We start from the raw sequence: 22,829 nt of genomic DNA, 5'->3' as shown, positions 1-22,829 counted from the left end.
AGCTCCTCCCCCCTTCTCTCTCTCCTCTCTCTCTCCCTCTCTGTCTCTCTCTCTCCCTCTCTCTCTCCTCTCTAAAAATGAATAAATAAAATAAAAAAAAATAGAAACACAACATACCAAAAAAAACACTATAAAAAAAGAAACCTGGAGGGCCCCAGGATTGCTAAACGCATTACTTGTTGTGCTGTAAAGCAAGGATGTTTGCCAAAAAAAAAAAATGTTGTTATAGGATTATTTCAAAAGGACCTAGAAGCCAGCTTGGTTTCCATTGGCCAGATATGGTACACGTTGAGTTTCAAAACTAATAACAAATGTTGTGGATTATAGACCATTGAATGAAGTAAGAATCTATGATGCCATACTAGTTTAAACTGATAAAAAAAAAAGACAAAAATAGGCAAAAAGGAAAGCTTTAAAAATTTTTTTATTATACAGTGTCAACTAATAGATAAGGCAAAATGATAGAGTTAGAATATTACCATTTTCAACCATCATCATAATAATATTTGGTCCAGGCAAGAATCCTTACTGAATACTAAAATGAGGGGATAGATGTTTGATGAAGAGCAGGATATTTACATCATCTGAATGTACTTCCCACAAATTATCAACTGAAAAAAGAAAAATAGTAACTTTTCAGTGGAGAAATCAAGTGGGCATCACCTTCAACAAATCGTCAAACTCAGCATCACCCAGAACACGGTGCCTCCTGAGATGGTGTCTGAGAAGGACCTCTTGCATTGTACCCCTGGCCCAGGAGCACCGATTTGACCAAATAACTGGCTCGTGCTCTGAAAACATACCAACACCAAGGCAGACAGAGAAAGGCCGAGGGATTGTTCCAGGCGTGACGACCAAGGGCAGTGCGTGATCTTGAATTGGACACGGGACCAGGAAAATAATTGCTGTAGATTAGGACTTCACTGAGTGGGCTGGTGACAGCATTGGTTATGCAGAGAGGGTTCCTGTTCTCGAGAGACATATACTAAAGCTTTTAGCCATGACATCTGTGGTCTGAATCTTACTCTCAGTAGCACGGGAGGGAAGGGAGGAAGAGAGGAGAAAAAGAAGGGACAGAGAGAGACGGAAGGAGGCAGAAGGGAAGGAGAGAGACAGGAATGGGCGAGGAGAGAGACAGGACAAGGGAAGGAGGGAGAGGGGACTGCATGAGGACAAGAATTACGTTACAAAAGCAGACGTGGTTCCCTGTTGATGGTTGGTAGATCTGACAAAGGGTGTAACTAGCCTTGCTACATTTTGGTAAATTTTAAATTGCTTCAAAGTAAAGTGTTAAAGGCAACCAAATTATGTATCCACGTTCACGAGAGCATGGTTCCTAAGGGTTTGGGCGGCAGTGGCCGCTGAGGACAGAGGCTGTTCTATTTCGTTCCTCAGCAGGCGCAGGGCGCTGCCCAGAACCTGGGGAAGGTCGGGCAAATCTGAGGTGTTTGCTGGACGGTTGTATGGATCCCAGGGCCTCGAAGCCTGTTGAGCTGTGGAATACTGATCTTTGCACAATTGCAAATGCCGTTTTTTGCTGTTTTGAGCTTCCATGGCAGTGGGTTATGGCCGTAGAGCAAGTTCGTCGTAGCCGGTGGGGTGGAAGCAGATAAGGTCTTGGGGGAGGAGGCCTGCCCCCCCATTCTGTCCTCCCACCCCCCATTCTGGTCGGAATGGGAATGGAACGCCGACAGTGGACAGGCTGCGCCAGACCATCTCTGGGAGCCCTGTGCCCTGGGTGGCGGGATGTGACTCCCAGCGGTTGTACCTCGGTGCCAGGAAGCTGCTACCCTAGCCCCAGGCTGCTTACTCAAGATGTCATTTCTTTCTTTTTTTTTTTTTTTTGTGAGAAAGAAATGAACGTCTATTTACTTTAAACCACTGTTATTTTGCTTTTTCTCTCATTTGCTGCTGAAGCTAATCCTAAATGATACACTGTTCTTTCTAAAAATCATCACCCTTGAATTTTCGTTCCTCTCTGAGCTTCGTGTTCAGTGTGTCCTAGATACACATTAACTATTGCAATCCTCTGCCCTCCAGAGTTTTTTTTTGTTTTCTTTTGTTTCCCGGAGTAGACGTTTTCTTATTGTGATAGGGATTCTGTGTCTGCCCTTGAGTTGGTGGTGGGTTAGCATTTGTGGTTTGGTGAAAAGCACCCTCCTCTTTCCTCTGTCCCGGCGAACCTTCTGCGTTCTGCGAATTGCTTAAATTGATCTGAAAAGATCGTGAGAACTGGCTTTCCCTGGGAGAGTTCTTGTCCTGATAGAACCAGCTGGAGCCCGGATGTGCAGAGGTAAGCACTTGGAATAATCAGAAAATAGGAAATTTTTTAACTATTTCCAGTTGTCAAAAACATTTGACTTCAGCAGCAGGATTCGGAGCGGGGTTCTCAAGCGCTCCTTCGGCCCCGGGAGTTTTGTGTAGCAAATCTTTGTCCTTTTTGGAACCCCACTCATGTTTTTACTTGTCCGGCGGACGGTCCTGCCTTCGGAACTCTGTGTTGCCTCAGGTTTGCGGTGCGCTGGGTCCCACAGATAATAGATGGGTGTGCGTGCCCGCAGCACTACCTAAATAGAGCCGCCGACTCCCAGCTTGTTTATTGTTCGACTGATTTGGAAGCAACGGGCTTAAGGCCACAATTATGTGTTTGTTTCTGTGCAGTGAAATTCGGGAACTGAAATGGACCTCGGAGGGGCAGTGCATGGTGTGTTCTACTATTTCCTTTGATGTATTTGTTTTGTCAGGGTTACATAAGTGAAGGCTGTATCTTCTTGCATAATTCTCATTGTAATGTTGTTTTTCCCTGACCCGGGGGGGGGCTCTGTGGTTTGAAGCACGCTTTCAGATGGCCATGGGCTGTAGTGATGACGGGCGCCCTGGCTCAGACGACTCTGGAAGGTGACTGAGAGCCACTTGAATGTGTAAAGGGTTCTATTTGGCATTGCCATGGGTGAAGTCTTCTAGCTCTTTTTTTTCTTTTTTTTTTTTTCATTTTTCTGAAGCTGGAAACAGGGAGAGACAGTCAGACAGACTCCCGCATGCGCCCGACCGGGATCCACCCGGCACGCCCACCAGGGGGCGACGCTCTGCCCACCAGGGGGCGATGCTCTGCCCATCCTGGGCGTCACCATATTGCGACCAGAGCCACTCTAGCGCCTGAGGCAGAGGCCACAGAGCCATCCCCAGCGCCCGGGCCATCTTTGCTCCAATGGAGCCTCGGCTGCGGGAGGGGAAGAGAGAGACAGAGAGGAAAGCGCGGCGGAGGGGTGGAGAAGCAAATGGGCGCTTCTCCTATGTGCCCTGGCCGGGAATCGAACCCAGGTCCTCCGCACGCTAGGCCGATGCTCTACCGCTGAGCCAACCGGCCAGGGCCTCTTCTAGCTCTTTTTAACTCCGACTAACTTAGACGGGAATCAGGAATTGCTGTTGTATGCAAATTTTGATGTTATTCTTACAGAAAAAAAAAAAAAAAAGGAACAAATAACTTTATTTTTCTAGGGTCAGCTGAAGAAGTCCCTCTCATGGTTTTGTCTGCAAAACGAAACAAACCCAACATCAAAGGAAACCGACAAGCAAACAAACTAAAACCAAATTGTAGGGGGGACGCGGGATCAGAATGACTTAAGTCGTCCCGTGAGCTAAGGGATGCTGGTGTAACAGGAACAGGGCAGGGCTAAGGATCGGGACATTTCTGTTTAGTTCCAGCCCCACGAGGTCGTGTCTGTACGGGGCTGGGCATCTTATTATTCCCTCCTCTGGGACTCAGGGTCCCCATATAGTAAAATGAGTCTAATAACAGTGTTTTTCTGAATGTAACATGAGATCATACATGTCAAAGCGTCTTGTAAACTGTTAAATGTGTTGAAAGACTTTTGTTTTTATTTTATTTTTTTTTAAATTTATTCATTTTAGAAAGGAGATAGAGAGGGAGAAGAGAGAGAGACAGAGAGAGAGAGAAGGGGGGAGGAGCAGGAAGCATCAACTCCCATATGTGCCTTGATCAGGCAAGCCCAGGGTTTCGAACCGGCAACCTCAGCATTTCCAGGTCGACGCTTTATCCACTGTGCCACCACAGGTCAGGCCGACTTTTGAGCAGTCTGAGCGGTCTGCTCATCAGTGGGGTGGCCAGCCCTTCCCCGAGGCCCCCAGTGCTGATGCACCGGTAGTTTGTGCCCGAGGTGACAGGAATTGGTAAGGATTTGTCGACGTTTTTACATTTTTATAGAATGTGAAAAAATAGGTTCTGATTAAAATAAGTAGTATTTCTGTACCTGCAGGGTTATTTCTCTTAGTGAAAGCTTATGAGAGAACTTAGGCAAAGTAGAACAAAGTCGCCTTTCTCCCCCCCCCCCCCCCGCACCCTCCTCTCCCCCGAGAATAAGTAGCCAACTGTGGTGACCAGGAGGCTTGGGGTGTTACAGGAAACATCATTTCATCTTGGCCCTGTTTGGTCTAGAGAGGCGTGTGTCCAGGAGGGAAACTTGACGAGGTTGTGTGTTCCGACCCCACAGCGAGAGTAGAGTGAGAGGAACTGAGTCACGCGAAAGGGTTTTAAACAACAGGTGTGTCTTGAAGAAGGTTGTCAAGGAGAAGATGCCAATGGCATCATTGGGTTGAACAGCTTTTTGAAGAAAAAACTTGCCTCCTGGTTAGAGATGGGCTTTGTTACAGGATGGACCGAATGTGGGATTTTGCTCTCAGACCATTGAAAAGCAAATAGCATCACATTTTTATTACCTGAAACTTCTGGTTATGGAGCTTTGAAGTTTTCCAAGATGGTTTCTTTGAGCACCAATATGACTAACACTAATGGCAGATGTCATACCTAATCCTGCCAGAAGCAACATGTGGATAGGGGAGGATCGTGTAGGAACCTTCTTGATGGGAATTCAGAGAGCAAGGCTGGGAAATGAGGCTCTTAGGAGAAGTGAGAAAAGAAGACTCCCTGGCTTTAATTTTTAAAAGAATGGAGAATTGCTTTGGCCGGTGAGGCGATGCCATCATTGGGGTTGAACGGCTCTTTGAAGTATCAAGAAAAACACGCCTCCTGGTCTGAGATGGGCTATGTTACAGGACAGACCTAATGTGGGATTGTGATCTTAGACCGTTGAATGAGATGGTGGGGACAAAAAGAGGTATTTTGCATTTGTAATAAACAGGTCATTTGGAGAATGAAAAATACAAAGCAAGAGGAGGAGAAGCTACGCAGGCTTCTTAGGAACAGTTACGTAATGTAATTGAGTTAAAATGAAGAAAATCTAAAGGCTTTTGAAGGGTTGATTTAAAAAATATTTCACGAGGTGGTCCGCAGAGTTGGAATCTGGGGAAAGAGAGTCCTGAATATTTGTTGATGAAGACAGTCACGCTGTGGAGCTTCGAGGGGACTTGCTCAGACAGACTTGATTTCCAGTGCTGTTTTCCACGGCTGGTTGCCGTTGCTTGGATGAGGATAAGAATCAGGAATATTTGGTTCTGTATTTGGAAAAAATGATGCTCAAGTGCTTAAAAATATGGCTGGAAAAAAAGCTACTGAAGACGAGGTTCTTAGGGACTCTGCCGAGTGCTTAGCGAGAAATCCTGGTTCTCTCTGCCTGACACGGAAACCTCAGGTCTCAGCTGAAATCCTGGTTACATGAGGTTGCACTCATTTTCTGTTGAGAACAAAAAAGTAACATATTTTGTTTACACAGTGCTGGTTTTTGCTTTATTCTTGTGTTTGTATTAGAAATGAGTCATTGAGTCCCAGAGAAAACACACGTGGGGCGCTCTGCCAAGACCCAGTGCCAAACACGAGTTTTGTGATTAAAGTATCCAGTGTGAATCTTTGCTTGCCGAAAACCTAATTAAGGCTTTAAATTTTTTTTTTTTTTTTTTAACATTTATGCTGTAAAAAGAAAGAAGTATAACTAAAATGTCTGCTGAGCTGGGAACAGTCGAGAGCTGTTTGGCTTTGAGTGGTATAGACATGACCTTGAACTCATCAAAAGGGAAGGTCCTTTCCTTCCTCTTGGTGTTGGAGAAATGCAGATAAAGATGATTGTGATTGACACTAAACCTCCTTCTCTCTTGTTTTCTTTGATTACTCTCCTTGGGTGATAGGATTAGCTGTGAGGCAAATATTTTATTTCGTTCTTGTTTTTCATCTCTGGGCTTTAATACTCAAAATGCCACACATACTCATTTATTAGTCCAACGCATGTACAATATATTGAGCACCTACTATGAGCCAGGTGCTATGCTGGACCCTGTCTTTGCCACCTGGAAGCTCAGAGTCTTAAGCATACAATAGACATAGAAACATTTCACTGCAGTACAGTGGCTAATAGTCACGAGCCCTGTCCTAGATGAGAACCCTTCTCCGACGAGGACGAATAAGCATTTTCTAGGTAGAGAAGATTACCCCAGGCATAGGTAAGAAAACGTGCAGAACTGTGAATTCGGGCTTGTCCAAACAAGAGTGAGCGTGCCATGTGAGGCCGGAGGGCAGGACAGGGACTGATGAGCCTCTGAGGGAGGCGGAAAATGGAGAACTTAAAATGTAGGTGTGATATGATTGGGAAGCATCTCGTCCAGGGTATTTCTGAGCATGGACTTCATCTTTCAGGCTTTGGGAAACCACTGGTGGCTTATAGGAGGCAGAGGACTCAGATATAGTGGTCTTCGGAAGATCGTTCTGGGGACGGCATAGATAATGAATTAAAACCAGTGAACTGAGGAGGCTGTTGGAAGTGGTGCCGAAAAAAAGAGGACGGAGATGTCATCTAAAGCAGGAAGTGTTGGGGGGAGGAGGCGGCAGGGGATTTGAGTGAGTTAAAGAGGCAGAATGGCTTAGCAGCAGGTTAAGAAGGAGAGGAAATGTGGAAGATGAGACTGAGGTTCCTAGTGTGGGAGCTGAGTGGAGCCAGCCAGGTTTTGTGGCGGGAGGAACAGATGTCAGTTGGGACAGGGTGGATAGAGGATCCCAAGTTTTCTTTTTGGACCTCTTAACTATTTTAGCTTGTGGGCGTGAAGATGCTGAGTCACAGCAAGCGGTGTGAGTTTTGATTTTTACCGGCCTCTAATTATACAGAACAGGAAAACTATATTTTAGTTGTTGGATTAAACTTTGTTCCACCTCATACTCTAAAGGCAGAAATGTCTGCCTTTGAAAATAACGATTTACTGAGCAATAGCTCTTCACCTGCTGCTGTGCTTCAGAAGGACCTATTGTTGCAAATATTTTGTAGGTGAAAAAACAGATGCTTATAGAGGTTAACAAATTTGCCAGAAGCAGTAAAGATAGAATCAAATCATGTCTCTATGAAATGTAGACACAGTTTTATATTTGATTCTTAAAAAAATGATAACTTCTATGAAAAAATAATTGAAAAAATGAAAACCATTCTATTTTAACAGCAGAAGCTAAATTGTAAGATATTTTGGTTCTCATTTTTTTTTTCATTCAAGGTATTTTGGCTTATTTGGTCTTATCTGGTCAGTAAAAATTTCTGCCCAAATTGGGAAATAAAACTTGATATACACATTTTGTGATTTTTGCAATACTTACAAGCGAAAATCAACATTACTCTTATCACAGAATGACAGTATAACCCAGAGTCCTAAAATGTATCATCCATCATGGTCAGTGTTAAAAAAAAATAATCTGGCAGGAAATGGAACACACAGCCAAGAGAAAAACAAATAAATAAAAACCAACCCTAAGAGGACACATGTTGGACTAGCAGAAAAAGACTGAAGCAGCTATTTAAAAATGTGTTTAAAGAACTAAAGTTTTATGAGTGAGAAAATTGGGGACCTCAACAGAGAAATGGAAACTGTACCAAAGGAATGAGTAGAAACTCTAGAACTGAAAAGTAAAATAGCTAAAATAAAAAAAAGTTCAAGGTCAATGAAAACTTAAAACCATATCAATAGGAAGTAGTCTAATTGAAGAACACAGAGGAAAAAAGTGATTGAAAAATAATTAACAGAGCCTCCGCCTCTCGTGGGACACAACAGGCAACTTGTGGTCTCAAAGAGAGAAGAAACAGACTGGAGCAGGAAAAGATGACAATGTTTAAAAATTCCCCAAATTTATTAAAAGATACCAACATACGGAGATGAGAACCTTAGAAAACCCCAAGGACGAGAGACCCCCAGTAAACCACTCTTAGGCTAATTGTCATCAAAATGCTGAAAATCCAAGTAATGAGAAAAATCACAAAAACAGCTAGAAAAAAACCCAATCTACTACATACAGGGGAACAGTAATGTGAATCATCACTACTTCTTATCAGAAGTAATGGAGATCAAGAGACCATGAGAAGGACTTTTAAGTTGTGAAAGAAAAGAAAAACCTGTCAACCCAGAACTCTGTGTCCTGGGGAGCTATGTCATGTCCTCAGGAACAGGATTTTCTGCTTACTTGGTTTGGGAGCCTCTGCATTAAACAAAGTCCAACAGGTTTCCGTATTTTACGACTTCTTGATAAATTGAGTTCTACAGAAAGGACATCACGTATTACAGTCACCAATTTTTAAGCTTTCCCCCTGCCTTCTTTTTCTTTATAAAATAAGTCATTTATTCATAGACGGTCTCAGGGGGATTAGTTTCATTTGTTAAACACTTCTGGAAATGCTAAACTCCAGGAATGACATTTGATATTATTTGTTCTTCGTTTTTATGTTCCTGGGATCTCAGGATGAAGTGGTTTTGTATCTGTAATAATGAAAATGTAAATGAAGTTGCACCTACATTGCATTTTCTTTCTTCTAACAGCACAGTTTGAGGGTTGAATGGCTTTGGGTTGTTGCCAGTTGAAATATTTTCCAGCCCGGCTATAAACTGTTCAGTGTTGCATCTTTAGACTGCTTAGCTATATAGATGGAAATCGAACTCCCACCTTGAGCTCCCAGTGCATACCTTATGAGCATAATAGTGCCAGGAACATCCGTTGGTTTGGATTACAATGAAATCATTATCTTTTGTGTCTCTGTCTTATGGATATGTACTCCTCTGTGGAGTTTAAAAATGAAGTCTTGTAAGTTAATGCTATAAAAAAGCAAGTCATAAAGGTAGTCCAGAACAATGTTGTAAATGACTTACGCCATCTAGTTATAATAGAATTTCAGCTTCTTGAAATCATTTAATGAAGAATTGATTTAAATTCCATTGCTACCGACCAACATGACCTTTTCTTGCATATTAGAAAACGGAGCTTAAGAGAACATCATTTGAAAGGTTTATTTGGAATGTGTTTGTTGTGCTCATTCCTCATCTTCCAGCCCAGTTAGAGCTTCCCTAGAATTCTAGCCTACTCCTCCCTTTCCTCCAGGACCACACTGAGACCCTCACTGCATTAACATTGATTGACAGACAAAGTTGTGCTGGTTTACCTTCTTGCTTGTGGCTGTTAAAGATATGTTTCTCTCTCTCTCTCTCTCTCTCTCTCTCTCTCTCTCATTTTCTCCAGGACTGTTTTATTTTCTCTTTCAACCAAGGATTTTAAAGTGAAGACCGCAAACCTCTTGTGTAGCGCTGGTTTTCTAATTGGCGACTCCCCAGACCCTCAGCATCAATCACTTGGAAAGTTGTTAGAAATGCCGGGGATGGGCCCCTCCCACTAACGCTGAATCTGAAATTCTGGAAGTGGACCCAGCCGTCCTCGGTGATTCTGAGCCTCGCTCAAGTTTGAGAGCCGCTGCCCCTAAGAAACATGTCTTAGGGGAGGTTTCCCATCCTGCTGGGATTTCAGCAGCAAAGGGAATAGTGCATGCAGGGTGGCAGATGAGTCCCTTTCAAACCAGATGAAATAGTTTCAACAATAACAATAATTCGTGGTAATCATCAAGAATAATAGGACTTACTATTTAGAGTACATTTCTTTTTTTTCCTATGGGTCAAGCCCTTTGCTTATTTTATTCCCATCAATTCTCATGATATCCCTGAGGTCAGTAGTAAAGTAATGGCTTTCTGCAGGGAGGAAACAGGTTCAGGGAAGGTGTCGGCCAAGGTCAAGATGTTTAGAAGGACATCCAGGATTATAATGCTGGTCAGACTTGTGTTAGCAGCAGTGTCATGACCCCACTGGTAATGCTCTACGGGACTTCAGACAGTGCTCACCTCCTCCTGTCCCTGCCCATGGCTCCCCTGTGAAGCTAAGGACCTCTTTGCAAATTCAAGAAGTGAAGCCAAAGTTCCTATCTTTATAGATAAGCTCATGTCATACTTATTTGTGACTTACCCCCCCCCCCACCAAATTCATATTCAAAGCTACTTTGATCAAGAAGAATGAATCTTATACTTTATGCCTTGTGCAAACAAATTTTTGTAGCCTGTTTTCTTTCAAAAGTTTATCACATTCTGGAAGTAACCAATTCCCTGACCTTTTATCTTTGGGTTCTAGTTTGTGGTTTTTGAAGCTTTCCAAGATCAGCTGGATGGTGATGTGTTTTGGCATTTTAAACAGTTAATACCGTATCTAGCTGGATGGTTTTGGAAGTGATTAATGCCTGAATGAACTCCTTATCCTATTGAGTTATGGTGCCTCTCTTTAAGAAAAAAAAAAACAAAAAACTTTATTGGATGATTAGAGGCAGGCTTTCAAATTCCATTCCTGGTAATTGAAGGATTTATTCTACCTCCAAGATATTTTTGTCTTCTTGACCAAAAGGGAAATAGAACATTTTTTAAAAAGTAAGACAACCATATTAAATGGAGAGAAAAAGCCTTTCTAAATTGAAATTTAATGTCATCATTTTTTTAGCATGAAAGTAAAAACTTAAATGAACCTTCAAAGTTACTAATTAATTAGATGCTAGCCCCACCCCTCTCAACATGCAGATTCCATTTAGTAGAGGAGTCAAAAAGAAGGACATTAATTAAAATTGGAATGATTAATTTTATTATGGGTAAGTCAGAATGAATTAATCCCAATGTCAGTATAAATTAACTCCAGTGTTAATAATTCCACAGACCTCCTTTTCATGGCTTGCTTCAGTAATCGAGAGTTTAGCAGACATTCCTAAGGATTCAGAAAAAGCCTTTGTGTGTGGGGGGAACAGTGGAAATGTCATTTATACTCCAAATTCTTATTTCTGTTAGGCTAGCTTTCGATTTTAAGCAAAATATCTGTTTAGAATGATGGTTTTTTTTTCTCCTTCTCCCTCTCCCTCTGTATTTGTGTCCATTTCCCTCTCTTTCTCACACCCCTTACACGTGGAGACAAGCGAACAGTTTTGCACTTGCCTGAGAGTTAAGGACTGTTCTTTTTTTTTTTTAATTGCAAAAAGTGGGTTATTGCCAAGTGTTGCTTTGTGTCTGGTCAAAATTGTGTGCTAACTAGAGAATAATGTTTGTTAGGTCTGGTTGGTATGGCAACATCTTTAAGGGACACTCTTGAATAAAAATGATAGGTGGGAGTGTTCGTGTGGCATGGATTTCATATTTCTTTTGAATTACACCCAAGTAATTCAGCTCCGTGGTGCTCTTTTGACAGGTTGACTGTTTGCCCTGTGACTCTGAGACGTGTTGGTCACGGCCTATTTTCTCCTGAGTTCTTTATTGTGTTGGCAGAATCAGTAAGAGTTTGGTTTGAGTTTTTATTATTATTCTTTGGATGTAAAGGGATTTCTTAGTTCCCAAAGTGGGTAATTGTCTTACTTACACATGACCTGTCATTGAGTTCTTCTGTTTGCTTTAATTTACTCATATTAGGGTGAGGTTTTACAGTACTTAATAAACATGAGATCATCATCTATATCAAAGGTCAGTGGTATGTCTGTGTGTGTTTGTGTGTGTGTGCAAAGGGCTGACCAGTAAGTTGATTAGGCTCTGTGGAACATTCTCTACCATAACTCTACTTTGATGTGGGAAAGTATAGACAGTACAGAAAGGAATGGACATGGCTGTGTTGTAAAAATAATTTTATATACAGAAGCAAATAGTGAGTTGATATGATGCAGGCTGTTGTTAGTTAGCGGACTGCTGTCCGTATTAATAGTTGTGGACTTATCTGTCCTCCATAACTGGCCTTCCTTCATTTCAACCTTTTGGCCCATTTCTTCTCCTCAAGGAGGATCGCGTGTTTTTGCCATTCCCCACCTTTGCTCACCTGTCCCTCCTGCCTCAACGTACTTCCTTCCTGTTCGGGCACGGAGCTGCTCCTTGAAGGCTCCCAGAACGTGCAGGTGACCTGGTGGCAGCCTCTCTTCCCCGCTGACAACCAGGCTTTATTCATTTGGTCTGATCATCTATGCTGGGCTGCGCCTTCCCCTGTTACCGCTCCAGGAAGATGCACTCTCGGCAGGCGTCTCAGAGAAAGGAGGCTGTTTCTTGGTAACAGGGAGGCAGTGGTTTTGTTCCCGGCCACAACAGAGCTTATGGGAGGACCATCTCCATGAAGCTCCCACTGACTGTGCGACCTGGAAATGGTCTCCCCTGCCCCTCGGAATCCCCTAGAAGTTTTTGGACCTACCCTCATTAGGTGCCTCCTGCTTCTCTCTCCTCTTCCTTCTGTTACGTACTTTCTTTTGGGGGTGGATTTATGTTAGGGGGTACCTCTGTTCCTGAAAGACAGCCTCTTTCTTAACAGTTAATACCCAAATTGACCCTTTCAGTGACTGTATATACATCATTTTTTTTTTTTTTTTTGTATTTTTCTGAAGCTGGAAACAGGGAGAGACAGTCAGACTCCCGCATGCGCCCGACCGGGATCCACCTGGCACGCCCACCAGGGGCGACGCTCTGCCCACCAGGGGGCGATGCTCTGCCCCTCCGGGGCGTCGCTCTGCCGTGACCTGAGCCACTCTAGTGCCTGGGGTAGAGGCCAAGGAGCCATCCCCAGCGCCCGGGCCATCTTTGCTCCAATGGAGCCTTGGCTGCGGGAGGGGAAGAGAGAGACAGAGAGGAAGGAAGGGGGGGTGTGTGGAGAAGCAAATGGGCGCTTCTCCTATGTGCCCTGGCCAGGAATCGAACCCAGGTCCCCCGCACGCCAGGCCGACGCTCTACCGCTGAGCCAACCGGCCAGGGCCTATACATCATTTTTTAAAGAGCTGATGCCCCTTACTAACGCGATCATGGAGTAAACCATTTACAGCCATGTACAGGTCATCTTTGGGATGATACGTTGTCGCCAGATCTCCTGGAGTGTTGTTCCAAGATGATGTCATCCATTTTTCTCCTAAATACAGGGTTTGGTTTTCTACTCCCTTGAAGGACTCCAGAAGAAGAAATGTCTTGTATTCTGCCCACTTTGCTACAAGCAGCTTCTTGTGTCCAGCTGACCGCGAGTCCTTTGTCGTCCTCTTGACCCGAGGGTGCCTGGAAGCCATAACGTGGAGTCTCTTTTCAGAGAGATCCTCCTGGGTCAAGCTCCCTCACCTCAAACTGCAGTGGCTGCGACCAGCTCTCCTTGAATGATTTTAATCTCTCGTGCCTCCAGCCCATCCAGTTGAAGAACCTGATAGGATTCCAGTGTCACCATCATGACCTAAGATCCTTGCTCAAGGACAGGGATCATCCCGGTCACTTATTGCGACAGTGGAGGACAATGCCAATGCCAATGTGCCAGTGGCTATTTCAAGGATTTATGTTAGCATTAAAAAAGAAAGAAAGAAAGAAAAAAAAAAAAGAAGTGGTTAAAAGTCAGGTAAAACCAGTGAAACTGATCTGAAATGTCTAATAGATGTACAAAACCTTGTTGGAAACCCCACCTGGCATTTGCCGGTTCTCCTGCGCCCTGCCCCCCGCCCTGCCCCCCCCCCCCCTCCTGGAGCGGCTGCCTCTGCCGCCCCAGCCGGCCCACTGCGGGGCTGCCTGCGCTCTGCTCCCCCGAGTGTAACTTTCAGGACCACAACCTCTGGGCAGCTCCCCGGCTCTGCCTGCTGCTCTGGGGAGAGTTGTGTTGGTTTTGATTTATTTCTCCTCCGGTAGCTGGGTCCTCCTTTTCCTTTTCTCCAGGAGAGAGCCTCGCTGCCTGAGGGTTCCTCCTGCCATAGGATGACAGGGGTCAGGGGTGAGGAACTGTGTCCCTAGGAGCTGAGTGGTAAAGGGCCACAGAGAAGACTTGGGGGGTGCCGGGGAGTAGGAATGCCTGCAGAGGGCCGGGGCGGGGCCGGGGGAGCTGTCGATCAAAGCCTGAACTAACAGTATCACCACTAGCATCTCAGTACTTAAAATTAAGCCTGGCCTCCGAGATGACCAGGATGCAGAAAATTGGACTTTGCAGTCACTAACCGTGTAAAAGTAACAGTTAATCTTTCCTGAGGGTTGTGATAGGCCAGATGCTGTGCTGGGTACTCAGAATACCCAATCGGTTATAATAATCATGGCCTTTCAAAACAGGTCCCTGTTTGACCATGACACGGCCATCAGGAATTCCAGGCTTGCCGACCCGGTCCTGTTAGTCCGCTGTTCGGTGAGAGACGTGAACACACACCTGTAGGTGCCCCTGCCTGGAACGTCCGCACTCTAATACCTGAAACTGAAGAGTGTCCTGAGTGTTAGTTCCCTCCTGCTGCTGCAGTAAACCATCACACCTTTAGTGCCTTAACAGGACAGAGTCATTATCTGACTTTTTTTAATATCTGACTGTTTTGAAGATTGAAGTCCAAACTGGGTCTCACTGGGCTCCAATTACACTGATCGGAAGGGCTGACTTCCTTCTGGCCACTCAAGAGGAGAATTTGTTGCCTTGCCTTTTCTGGCTTCTAGAGCCTTCCCGCTTTTCTTGGCTCATGACTCCTTTGCGTCTACAAAGCTGGTTGTCTTCCTCATACCGCGTCACCCTGGTGCGGACCCTCCTGCTTCCCTCTTCCCCTTGGAAGGACCCCTGTGCTCGCATTGGGCCCGCCCGATAATCCCGGCTCCTCTCCCTGTTTTAAGGTCGTGCTTGGCAACCTTAACGCCACCTGCAGTCTAATTCCCCCTTGCACTGTAAAGTGACACGATGGTGGCTTCTGAGGATGAGGATGCGGACATCTTTGGGGGCCGTTGTTCTGTCTACCACATGACATAGCAAAAGGAACTGGGCAGAGATAATTAAGGTTATGCACCTTCAATTAGGAAGATTATCCTGGATCCTTCAGATGGGGCCAGATGAGTGGGATGAGCCCGTACAGGCCGAGAGCTTCGCCTGGCTGGAGTTGGAGAGGGGCGGCGGCGGGGAAGGTGTTAGTTAGCTGGCTCCGCTTGCACAGCGCCGCTGGGTGGATCTTTTTGAGCGTGCTTTCCTTCCCTCTCCTTACCGCCCAGAGACGACACTGGATCTCCTGTGTGCCTCATGCAAGCCCAAAGTGCTGTTTCCAGTTCCAGCAGTATTCAACGTATTTACTAGGCATCCTGCATTGTTTTCTGGGCATTTCCTGAGCAAGTCTTAGCCCTCCAAGGTATAGGATTCTTGAGAGTACAGACGTATCTTCCAACACTGGCTCACCAACAGCGATTCGGTGGGAATAAGTGATGCATGTATTTGGTAGTAGACGTTTCCTCATCGCACAGTCTCACACGCTGGATTTTTTTGTTACTGGGACTTTAAGACCTTCAATTTCTAGAACTCATTTTTTCATCTTGGTCCCCATCTCCGTTACCCGCGCTCCCCGCCCCCACCCTGCCCGGGTACATCTAACACTAGTTAGCGGTGCAGGCGCCCGTGTTGCGGCATGCTGGTTGGTTGCCCTCTGACAGTGCCCACACCACAGGATTATTCTCATCCTCTCTCTCCCTGCTCAGCCAAAGTCTCTCATTCTGCCTTTGAACAAGTAAGCTGATTAAAGTAATTTCTATAGCATGAAAAACGGATAAGAAATTTTAACCCTTCTGGGTTGTTTTTGGGTTTTTATTTTTTTATTTTTTATTTTTGTTTTGTTTTCTACCAAAGGAGATTGTGGTTTATGAGGAAATCTTCTGCCTTCTCCTCTTTCCCTTCCTGTTCTTGGAAGCATGTTGAAGCTCCCCATCTGTACATGTACAGCTCAGCTTCACTGAGAAACGGGACACACGTCTGTATTAGTGGCCGTGTGGTGATATTGAAAAGCAGACTTAATAAATACATGCTCTGCTCACAATTCAGAGTGACTTCCTGCTGCTTTAGTTAGCATTTCGTATTTCACATACTTTTGCTGGTAGTTACTTTCTTTTGAGCATGTGAGTAGATATGTATGCACGTGTATATGCCTCTGGTGGGTGAGGTTGGGTGTGGGTGAGGGGGTTGAAGAGGAGGTGTGGAAACAGGTTAGGGGAAATGGCCTCCCACATCTGGACTATTGAGGTGCAGTGGTAGCAATGCCCGTCATAAGAACACGATTCTGGGAGAGAATTGAACCTGGGGAGCTTTGCTGCAGCTGTGTGTGTTCTGCTTTGCAGCCACACACATTTGGGTTGATGCCTGGCTTTGCTACTTGATCAGCTGAGTGACTTTGGTGGGGTGGGGGTGAGTTTTTCAGAATGCCTGAGCTCCATTGTCCTCATCTATAAAATGGGGCTAGTAATCCTTTCCTTGATGGGTTAGAGTGTGGGTTCAGTACCTGGGAAATGGTAAATATTAAGTCAGTGGCAGACATTGTTTTATCTGAAGGCTGATGTGACCTTGTCCTGTGATGATCTATCCCAGGATGACTTACTGTGCCGAGGGATCCCCTCTAAGAAGAATAGGAGTATCCGAATATGTAAATTACATAGAAGGCCACATTTGGGGCTTGGAGGACAGTTCCCCATAGACCAGAGGGACAGGTGGGTCCTGTACTTGGTGCAGGGGAATCACTTGAACTAGTCCTTGTTTGCTCGTGGCTTGGCTTCATTGGTGGCCTGTCGATTGAACGTTTGCCCTTGAATGTGCTTTCTGGCCAGACAGGTGGCCACACGGTTCTGCATCGTTTCTGATGCTTGATGGTTGGCTTTTTGTAGAACACCGGCCGAGGGGGAGAGAACGCAGTGCCTCATGTGGCTGTGGTTTCACCATTGCTGGGTGGTCCTTGTTAAAATATATAACAGTAATTTACTCATTTCTACGACTGTCTTGTGAATAGGTATTGATGAGACTCTTCAGTTTAATAAACACTGTTGAGTGTTATGTGAAACAAAGAGAAACAAATCAAGAGAAATGACATTATATAAAACATGTGTATATGGCCAAGAAGGTATATGTATGTGGTGTGTGTGTGTGTGTGTGTGTGTGTGTGTGTGTATATATATATATAGTTAAGTTTCTAGAGTGTATATTTGTGTATAAAATATATCCTTTTGGAGATTATTCTGAGCTATGTTTTGAAAAGAAGACCGTGGTTTGATGTAAAAACCAAAAATATGAACTTTTTTTTCATCCTCGGTAATTCACACAAGGCTTCCTGAGCCGATATTATAAAATCCCGAAGGGCAGCAATAAATTTCTGTCGTTGATTTAAATCCCATTAGGGTTCGAGTTTGTGAAACAAATGTTGAAATCATATAGCTGACAAACCAGATGACTTACAGGGGCTTTTTACCAAAGGGGCTTATGGAAGTTACAGAAAAACTTCCCGTTGTCAGAGAGAGAAGCAAGCTTAGGGTCTGTCTAATCTGAGTGTGCAGTTGGGCCAAGAAGGATTCAGATTGCAAAATGCAGGACTCAGGAAAGAATCGCAGCCCTTTGAACCTCTAGTGGTCTATGCTTCACCGATCAAGTTTATCATTTTTTTTCTTTCTCCCTTTTTCTTGTCAACATAAGCAATGTCCAAACCTGTAGAGAATTTTTATGGGTTTATTTGGGCCAAACTGACGACAATTGCCAGGAAGTGAAATCTCAATGGTTTGAGATAATGCTCCAAGAACGGCGGCATTGCAGCTTATATTATACAATAGAATAAAAGGCGGAGACGTAAGGAGGGTTATTACTGAGATCCATCGGTGGTAGGTTAAGGGGGCGGGAGAAAGCTGAGTGGGAAATCTCTGGGATTGAATAAAAAGCAAACCGGAGGGACACAGTTCTTTGACATTGGCGGGTACAGGGTGGTTACTATTTACAGCGCCCAGAGATGCATGCAGGCCACCAGGGAGCAGGGAGAGTCCGGGGGTCTCATGCTCTGGGGTCGAGGTTGTGTCCTGAGGGGTCTGGAAAAGAAGATTACTCTGACATTTCAGAGCTGTGTTATAAGATGCACAAGGACAGTAGACAGGCTCACCTGAAGTACAGACTGACCTTTGTCAAGAGAGCCACGTGCCTAGGATGTGACTACCCGCCATGACTCTCTTTCAGTTAGGAATTTCTGACTTCAGACCATCCTCTGTGGTTACTTCCAATCTCGGAGTCGGTAGGGCAGGGGCCCCCAAACTACGGCCCGCGGGCCACATGCGGCCCCCTGAGGCCATTTATCCGGCCCCCACCGCACTTCCGGAAGGGGCACCTCTTTCATTGGTGGTCAGTGAGAGGAGCATAGTTCCCATTGAAATACTGGTCAGTTTGTTGATTTAAATTTACTTGTTCTTTATTTTAAATGTTATATTTGTTCCCGTTTTGTTTTTTTACTTTAAAATAAGATATGTGCAGTGTGCATAGGGATTTGTTCATAGTTTTTTTTATAGTCCAGCCCTCCAATGGTCTGAGGGACAGTGAACTGGCCCCCTGTGTAAAAAGTTTGGGGACCCCTGCGGTAGGGCCTGCAGACCTCCCTGAGCGTCTCAGGTTTAGTATGTGGCTCTTTTTGCGATCCACACTCCCTCTATCCCTTTCTCTCTCTCCTTTTTTAAATTTTACTTCTGATTGTAGAGTACAATGCAGTACCTGATGTTGGCACTACATTACAATTCCAAGCACCTCTAATTGACCTGTAGCTACATTTAAAACTCTTTGACCACCCTCTATAAGAAATGATTACCGCTTGACCTGTGGTGGCACAGTAGATAAAACATTGACCTGGAATGCTGAGGTCGCTGGTTCAATACCCTGGGCTTGCCCCGTCAAGGCACATATGGGAATTGATGCTTCCTGCTCCTCCCTCCTTCTCTCTCTAAAAGTGAATAAATAAAATCTTAAAAAAAAAAATTATTACCTTATTGTTAGGTTGACACCCTTTCCTAGGCCAAGGTTAAACATCGCAATTACTCAGAGCAGTGTATGAGCAATGAATCAAAATATCAGAAAAATACCAAGTGATTGGTGCACTGAGACGGACAGTGGTTTTACATCGTGACATCTTACCAGAGCTCTCTCCCAGCATGCCTTGTATCTATCTCCATAGAAGTCTTAATATGTACCATGTGTGTAAATAGACGAGCTCAATAAAACTAAATAGATCACCTGGGGGAAGTTATTGAATGAAACATCTGCTTTCAGCCAAGTACAGATGTTCTCTTTGTAGAATCAGCATGTCATGGTATAATCTACACGAAGTGAAGAGGGATGCTTACTTTGGGGATTTGAATGTGTATTGTAGCCCCACCGAGAAAGAGGCACATGTAAGAGAACCAGGTGGGAGATACGAGATGCCCCCCCCCCGAAAACCGGTGGCGACCCTACATTTGTGTTGTCTGTATGATGGGAAAATTATATTAAAAAAATTGTTTATAATAAACTGACCATAACCTCACTTTTCAACATTGCCTTTGTTTGGGACCTTGCAAGGACATCCAGTCATTGTGCAAGTTGGGGTCAGAATGAACGTGATGCATTTCAGAAAATGCATGTGTCAGGTCTCGGAGGCTATGGGGGCTTCCAGGTCACCTTGCTGGCAGCCTTCTGGGAGGAGGTGGTACCGCAGGAGGAGATACGAGTTCCGGAGCGAAGGGTGGGTTTTATTGCCGGCCATGCAGTCATTCACAAAGCCCTATTCAGCTCCCACAGTGAGGCAGTCTTCACTTCACTCAGGAACGTGGTGACGGCCCTAGGCTGTGCTGGAAGACCTGGGCACCAGGTTGAAAAGGGAAGTCGTCAGACCATTTTCCCTTCATTCCACTTTGATGACACTCCAAGTTTGCCCTCTGGAAGGACGTGGTGGAGATAAGGGGTATCTCTGACACCAAACAATTTACAGGACCAAGTAGAGATAGATTTTCTCCTCACAGAGAGATGACATTTTTAACAGGCTTCACAACCCCTGTTTCGCCGAAGCCAAAGACACTTCTAGTGGTGAGATTTCAGACACCAGCAAAGGGTATTTCTGTGTATGAAGAAATCTTTCTATTAATCTTTAAGTTGATTTCAGGACAGTGACTACCATTGTGCTTTTAACAGATATCTTTTTGCTTAAATATGAAAGAGTAGGAAACCTTCTATCCCCATACATTATTGGGTGTTTATAAGTTACATCCACACACACAAAAGGAGCATGTACTCATTAAAGAACATTTTTTTATGGCATAAAACTTATCTGTGCATTTATTGAGTATATGTTCATTTTATACACACACACATATGTATATATATATATATACAATATATATATATATTTGCATGCATATTCAATAGTAAATGTAAAATCTAATTACTTTTGTGGTTGCATTATCTGCTTAAAGATTTGTGAGCCTTCCTTGGCCTCTGCCTCAGGCGCTGGAGTGGCTCTGGTCACAACACGGCGATGCCCAGGATGGGCAGAGCATCGCCCCCTGGTGGGCAGAGCGTCGCCCCTGGTGGGCGTGCCGGGTGGATCCCGGTCGGGCGCATGCGGAAGTCTGTCTGACTGTCTCTCCCTATTTCCAGCTTCAGAAAAATGAAGAAAAAAAAAAAAAGATTTGTGAGCCTTGACATGAGCATAAACATAAATATAAATTCTTATAAGCAGTTGGATTGTTCTGGACTCAGGAAGTCCAAAGTCTTGAGTTATTTCAGATCTTAGGGTACTAAATTTATAGAACCTCACCATTGTAGAGTGATGATTGTTACAGGAATATGTCTGTTTCTAATAGAAATGCCGCTACCAGTGGTTTAAACAAACAGGGACACAATTTGTCACGTCCCACGTGCAGAGACGAGTGATTGCCGAGGTGGGTTTGATTCTCCTCCACCACGCCGTCAGAACTGCAGGTTCGTTCTGTCCTTCTGGTCTGTTGAACTCAGTGAGCTGACCTTCATCCTCATGCATTGCAAGATGGCTGCGATGACTCCGGTCATTATATTTCTATTTGAAGGTAAAGGAACAAGGAAGGTCCAGTACTTTTATGAGGGAAATGAAAGGTTTCCCATGAGTTTCCCGTAGGGCTCTGCTTACAGTTTATTGGCTGCCGTTGTATCACAAGTCTACCAAGTCTGTTTAGCGTTTCCAGCCTGGGAAGAGGAAGGCAGAGGTGAAGGGGAATGAGGAATTGCAACATTCATGAACTGCAGTTGCTGCAACTACTCTGCCATCAGTGAATATGTAGATGGACATAGTGCCGCGATTTTCAACCTTTTTTATCTCATGACGCACTGAAACTAATTACTCTACTAAAATTCTGTGGCACATCAAAAAATATATTATTTTTTTTGCCAATCTGATAAATAAATAGGTATAATTTTGATTCGTGAACAGCAGATGGCTATGGTTGTGTTGGCTGTTGTCTTTTTTTTTAATTTGACAACCGGAGGGAAAAGAGGTCAGTGCCCCTGCCTAAATAGTCAGGTATTGCATGTTTTAAAAACTCTTGGGGCACACCTGTTGAAAATCATTGATATAGTGCGCAGAATGAAATAGAATGACCCAATGCTATCCGATAAAACTCTGTAGTGATAAAATGTTTAGAAATCTGTTCTCTAATATGGTAGCTACTGGCCACCTGTTGCATTTGAGCACTTAAACTGTGACTGTTGTGACCAAGAACCAGTTTTTAGATTGTATTTAACTTTAGTGAATTTAAATTTAAGTAGTCATAGGAAACTAGGTTGGTGGCCGCCATATTGGCCAGCACAAGTTTGATCATTAAACCTATTGGAGTAATTTTGAGGAGCAATGTGGACATTGGAAAGAGCCAGTCCTTTTGTGGTTAAGAGTGATTTTATAAACCATGTGGCAAAAATGGTTATTTCCTCATGTGTCTGTCTACTTTGTATTCATTGATCTGTGCTTTAGAAAGTTAGCCCAAATGTCAGTTTCTCTGACCATGCACAGACTTCTTTTTTTTTTTTTTTTTTAATTTTTCTGAAGCTGGAAACAGGGAGAGACAGTCAGACAGACTCCCGCATGCGCCCGACTGGGATCCACCCAGCACGCCCACCATGGGGCGAAGCTCTGCCCACCAGGGGACGATGCTCTGCCCATCCTGGGCATTGCCATGTTGCGACCAGAGCCACTCTAGCGCCTGAGGCAGAGGCCACAGAGCCATCCCCAGCGCCCAGGCCATCTTTGCTCCAATGGAGCCTTGGCTGCGGGAGGGGAAGAGAGAGACAGAGAGGAAGGCGCGGCGGAGGGGTGGAGAAGCAGATGGGCGCTTCTCCTATGTGCCCTGGCCGGGAATCGAACCCGGGTCCTCCGCACGCTAGGCCGACGCTCTACCGCTGAACCAACTGGCCAGGGCCTACACAGACTTCTTTGAAAGAACGTTTCTATCTTGGAGATTGCACTTTCATAGTTTAAGAAAATACGATGCCATGGCAAATTAAAAAAATTTTTGATTTTGAATGCCTTGTTTTTGTCCACGTCAGCTCTACTGCAGTCACAGTTGGATAAAGGGAGCCTTAAAAGGGGTCATTCTCACAGTTTCGCTCCTTGATGTCTGCTGTTGTACAAACTGGGAATATATTCCCCTCACCCTCTCGACCGTGAAATGGCCCCAGTTGTTGAGAAATGGGTGGGTTTACTCTGGATTTAATGATTTTCCTGGCAGGTTGCGTGGGAAAGAAATCCGAGAGAGGAGCAGGGCGTTCCGGTGCTGGGAGGGCTCCGCCTCTGGTCTCCTGGTCCGCTGGG

The 22,829-nt window shown here is 44.6% G+C and overlaps 1 protein-coding gene across 2 annotated transcripts in view; it reads left to right on the top strand.

Moving 5' to 3' along the window:
- Nucleotides 1–22,829, top strand: part of PID1 (phosphotyrosine interaction domain containing 1) — a 221,761-nt gene that overhangs the window by 21,606 nt on the left and 177,326 nt on the right. The window contains exon 1 of one of the 2 annotated variants that reach the window (XM_066345923.1): nt 2,190–2,293. The exons of the other annotated variant lie outside the window; for it this stretch is intronic. The gene's annotated coding sequence lies outside the window, so the exon portion shown is untranslated. Of the gene's footprint in view, nt 1–2,189; nt 2,294–22,829 lie in introns of those variants that run through there. 2 annotated transcript variants of the gene reach the window in all.

This window comes from Saccopteryx leptura, chromosome 7 (assembly GCF_036850995.1).
Source record: "Saccopteryx leptura isolate mSacLep1 chromosome 7, mSacLep1_pri_phased_curated, whole genome shotgun sequence".
Classification (NCBI taxonomy): Eukaryota; Metazoa; Chordata; class Mammalia; order Chiroptera; family Emballonuridae; genus Saccopteryx; species Saccopteryx leptura.
Note: the sequence above shows the minus strand (reverse complement) of the source record. Positions and strands in the feature narration are given on the sequence as shown.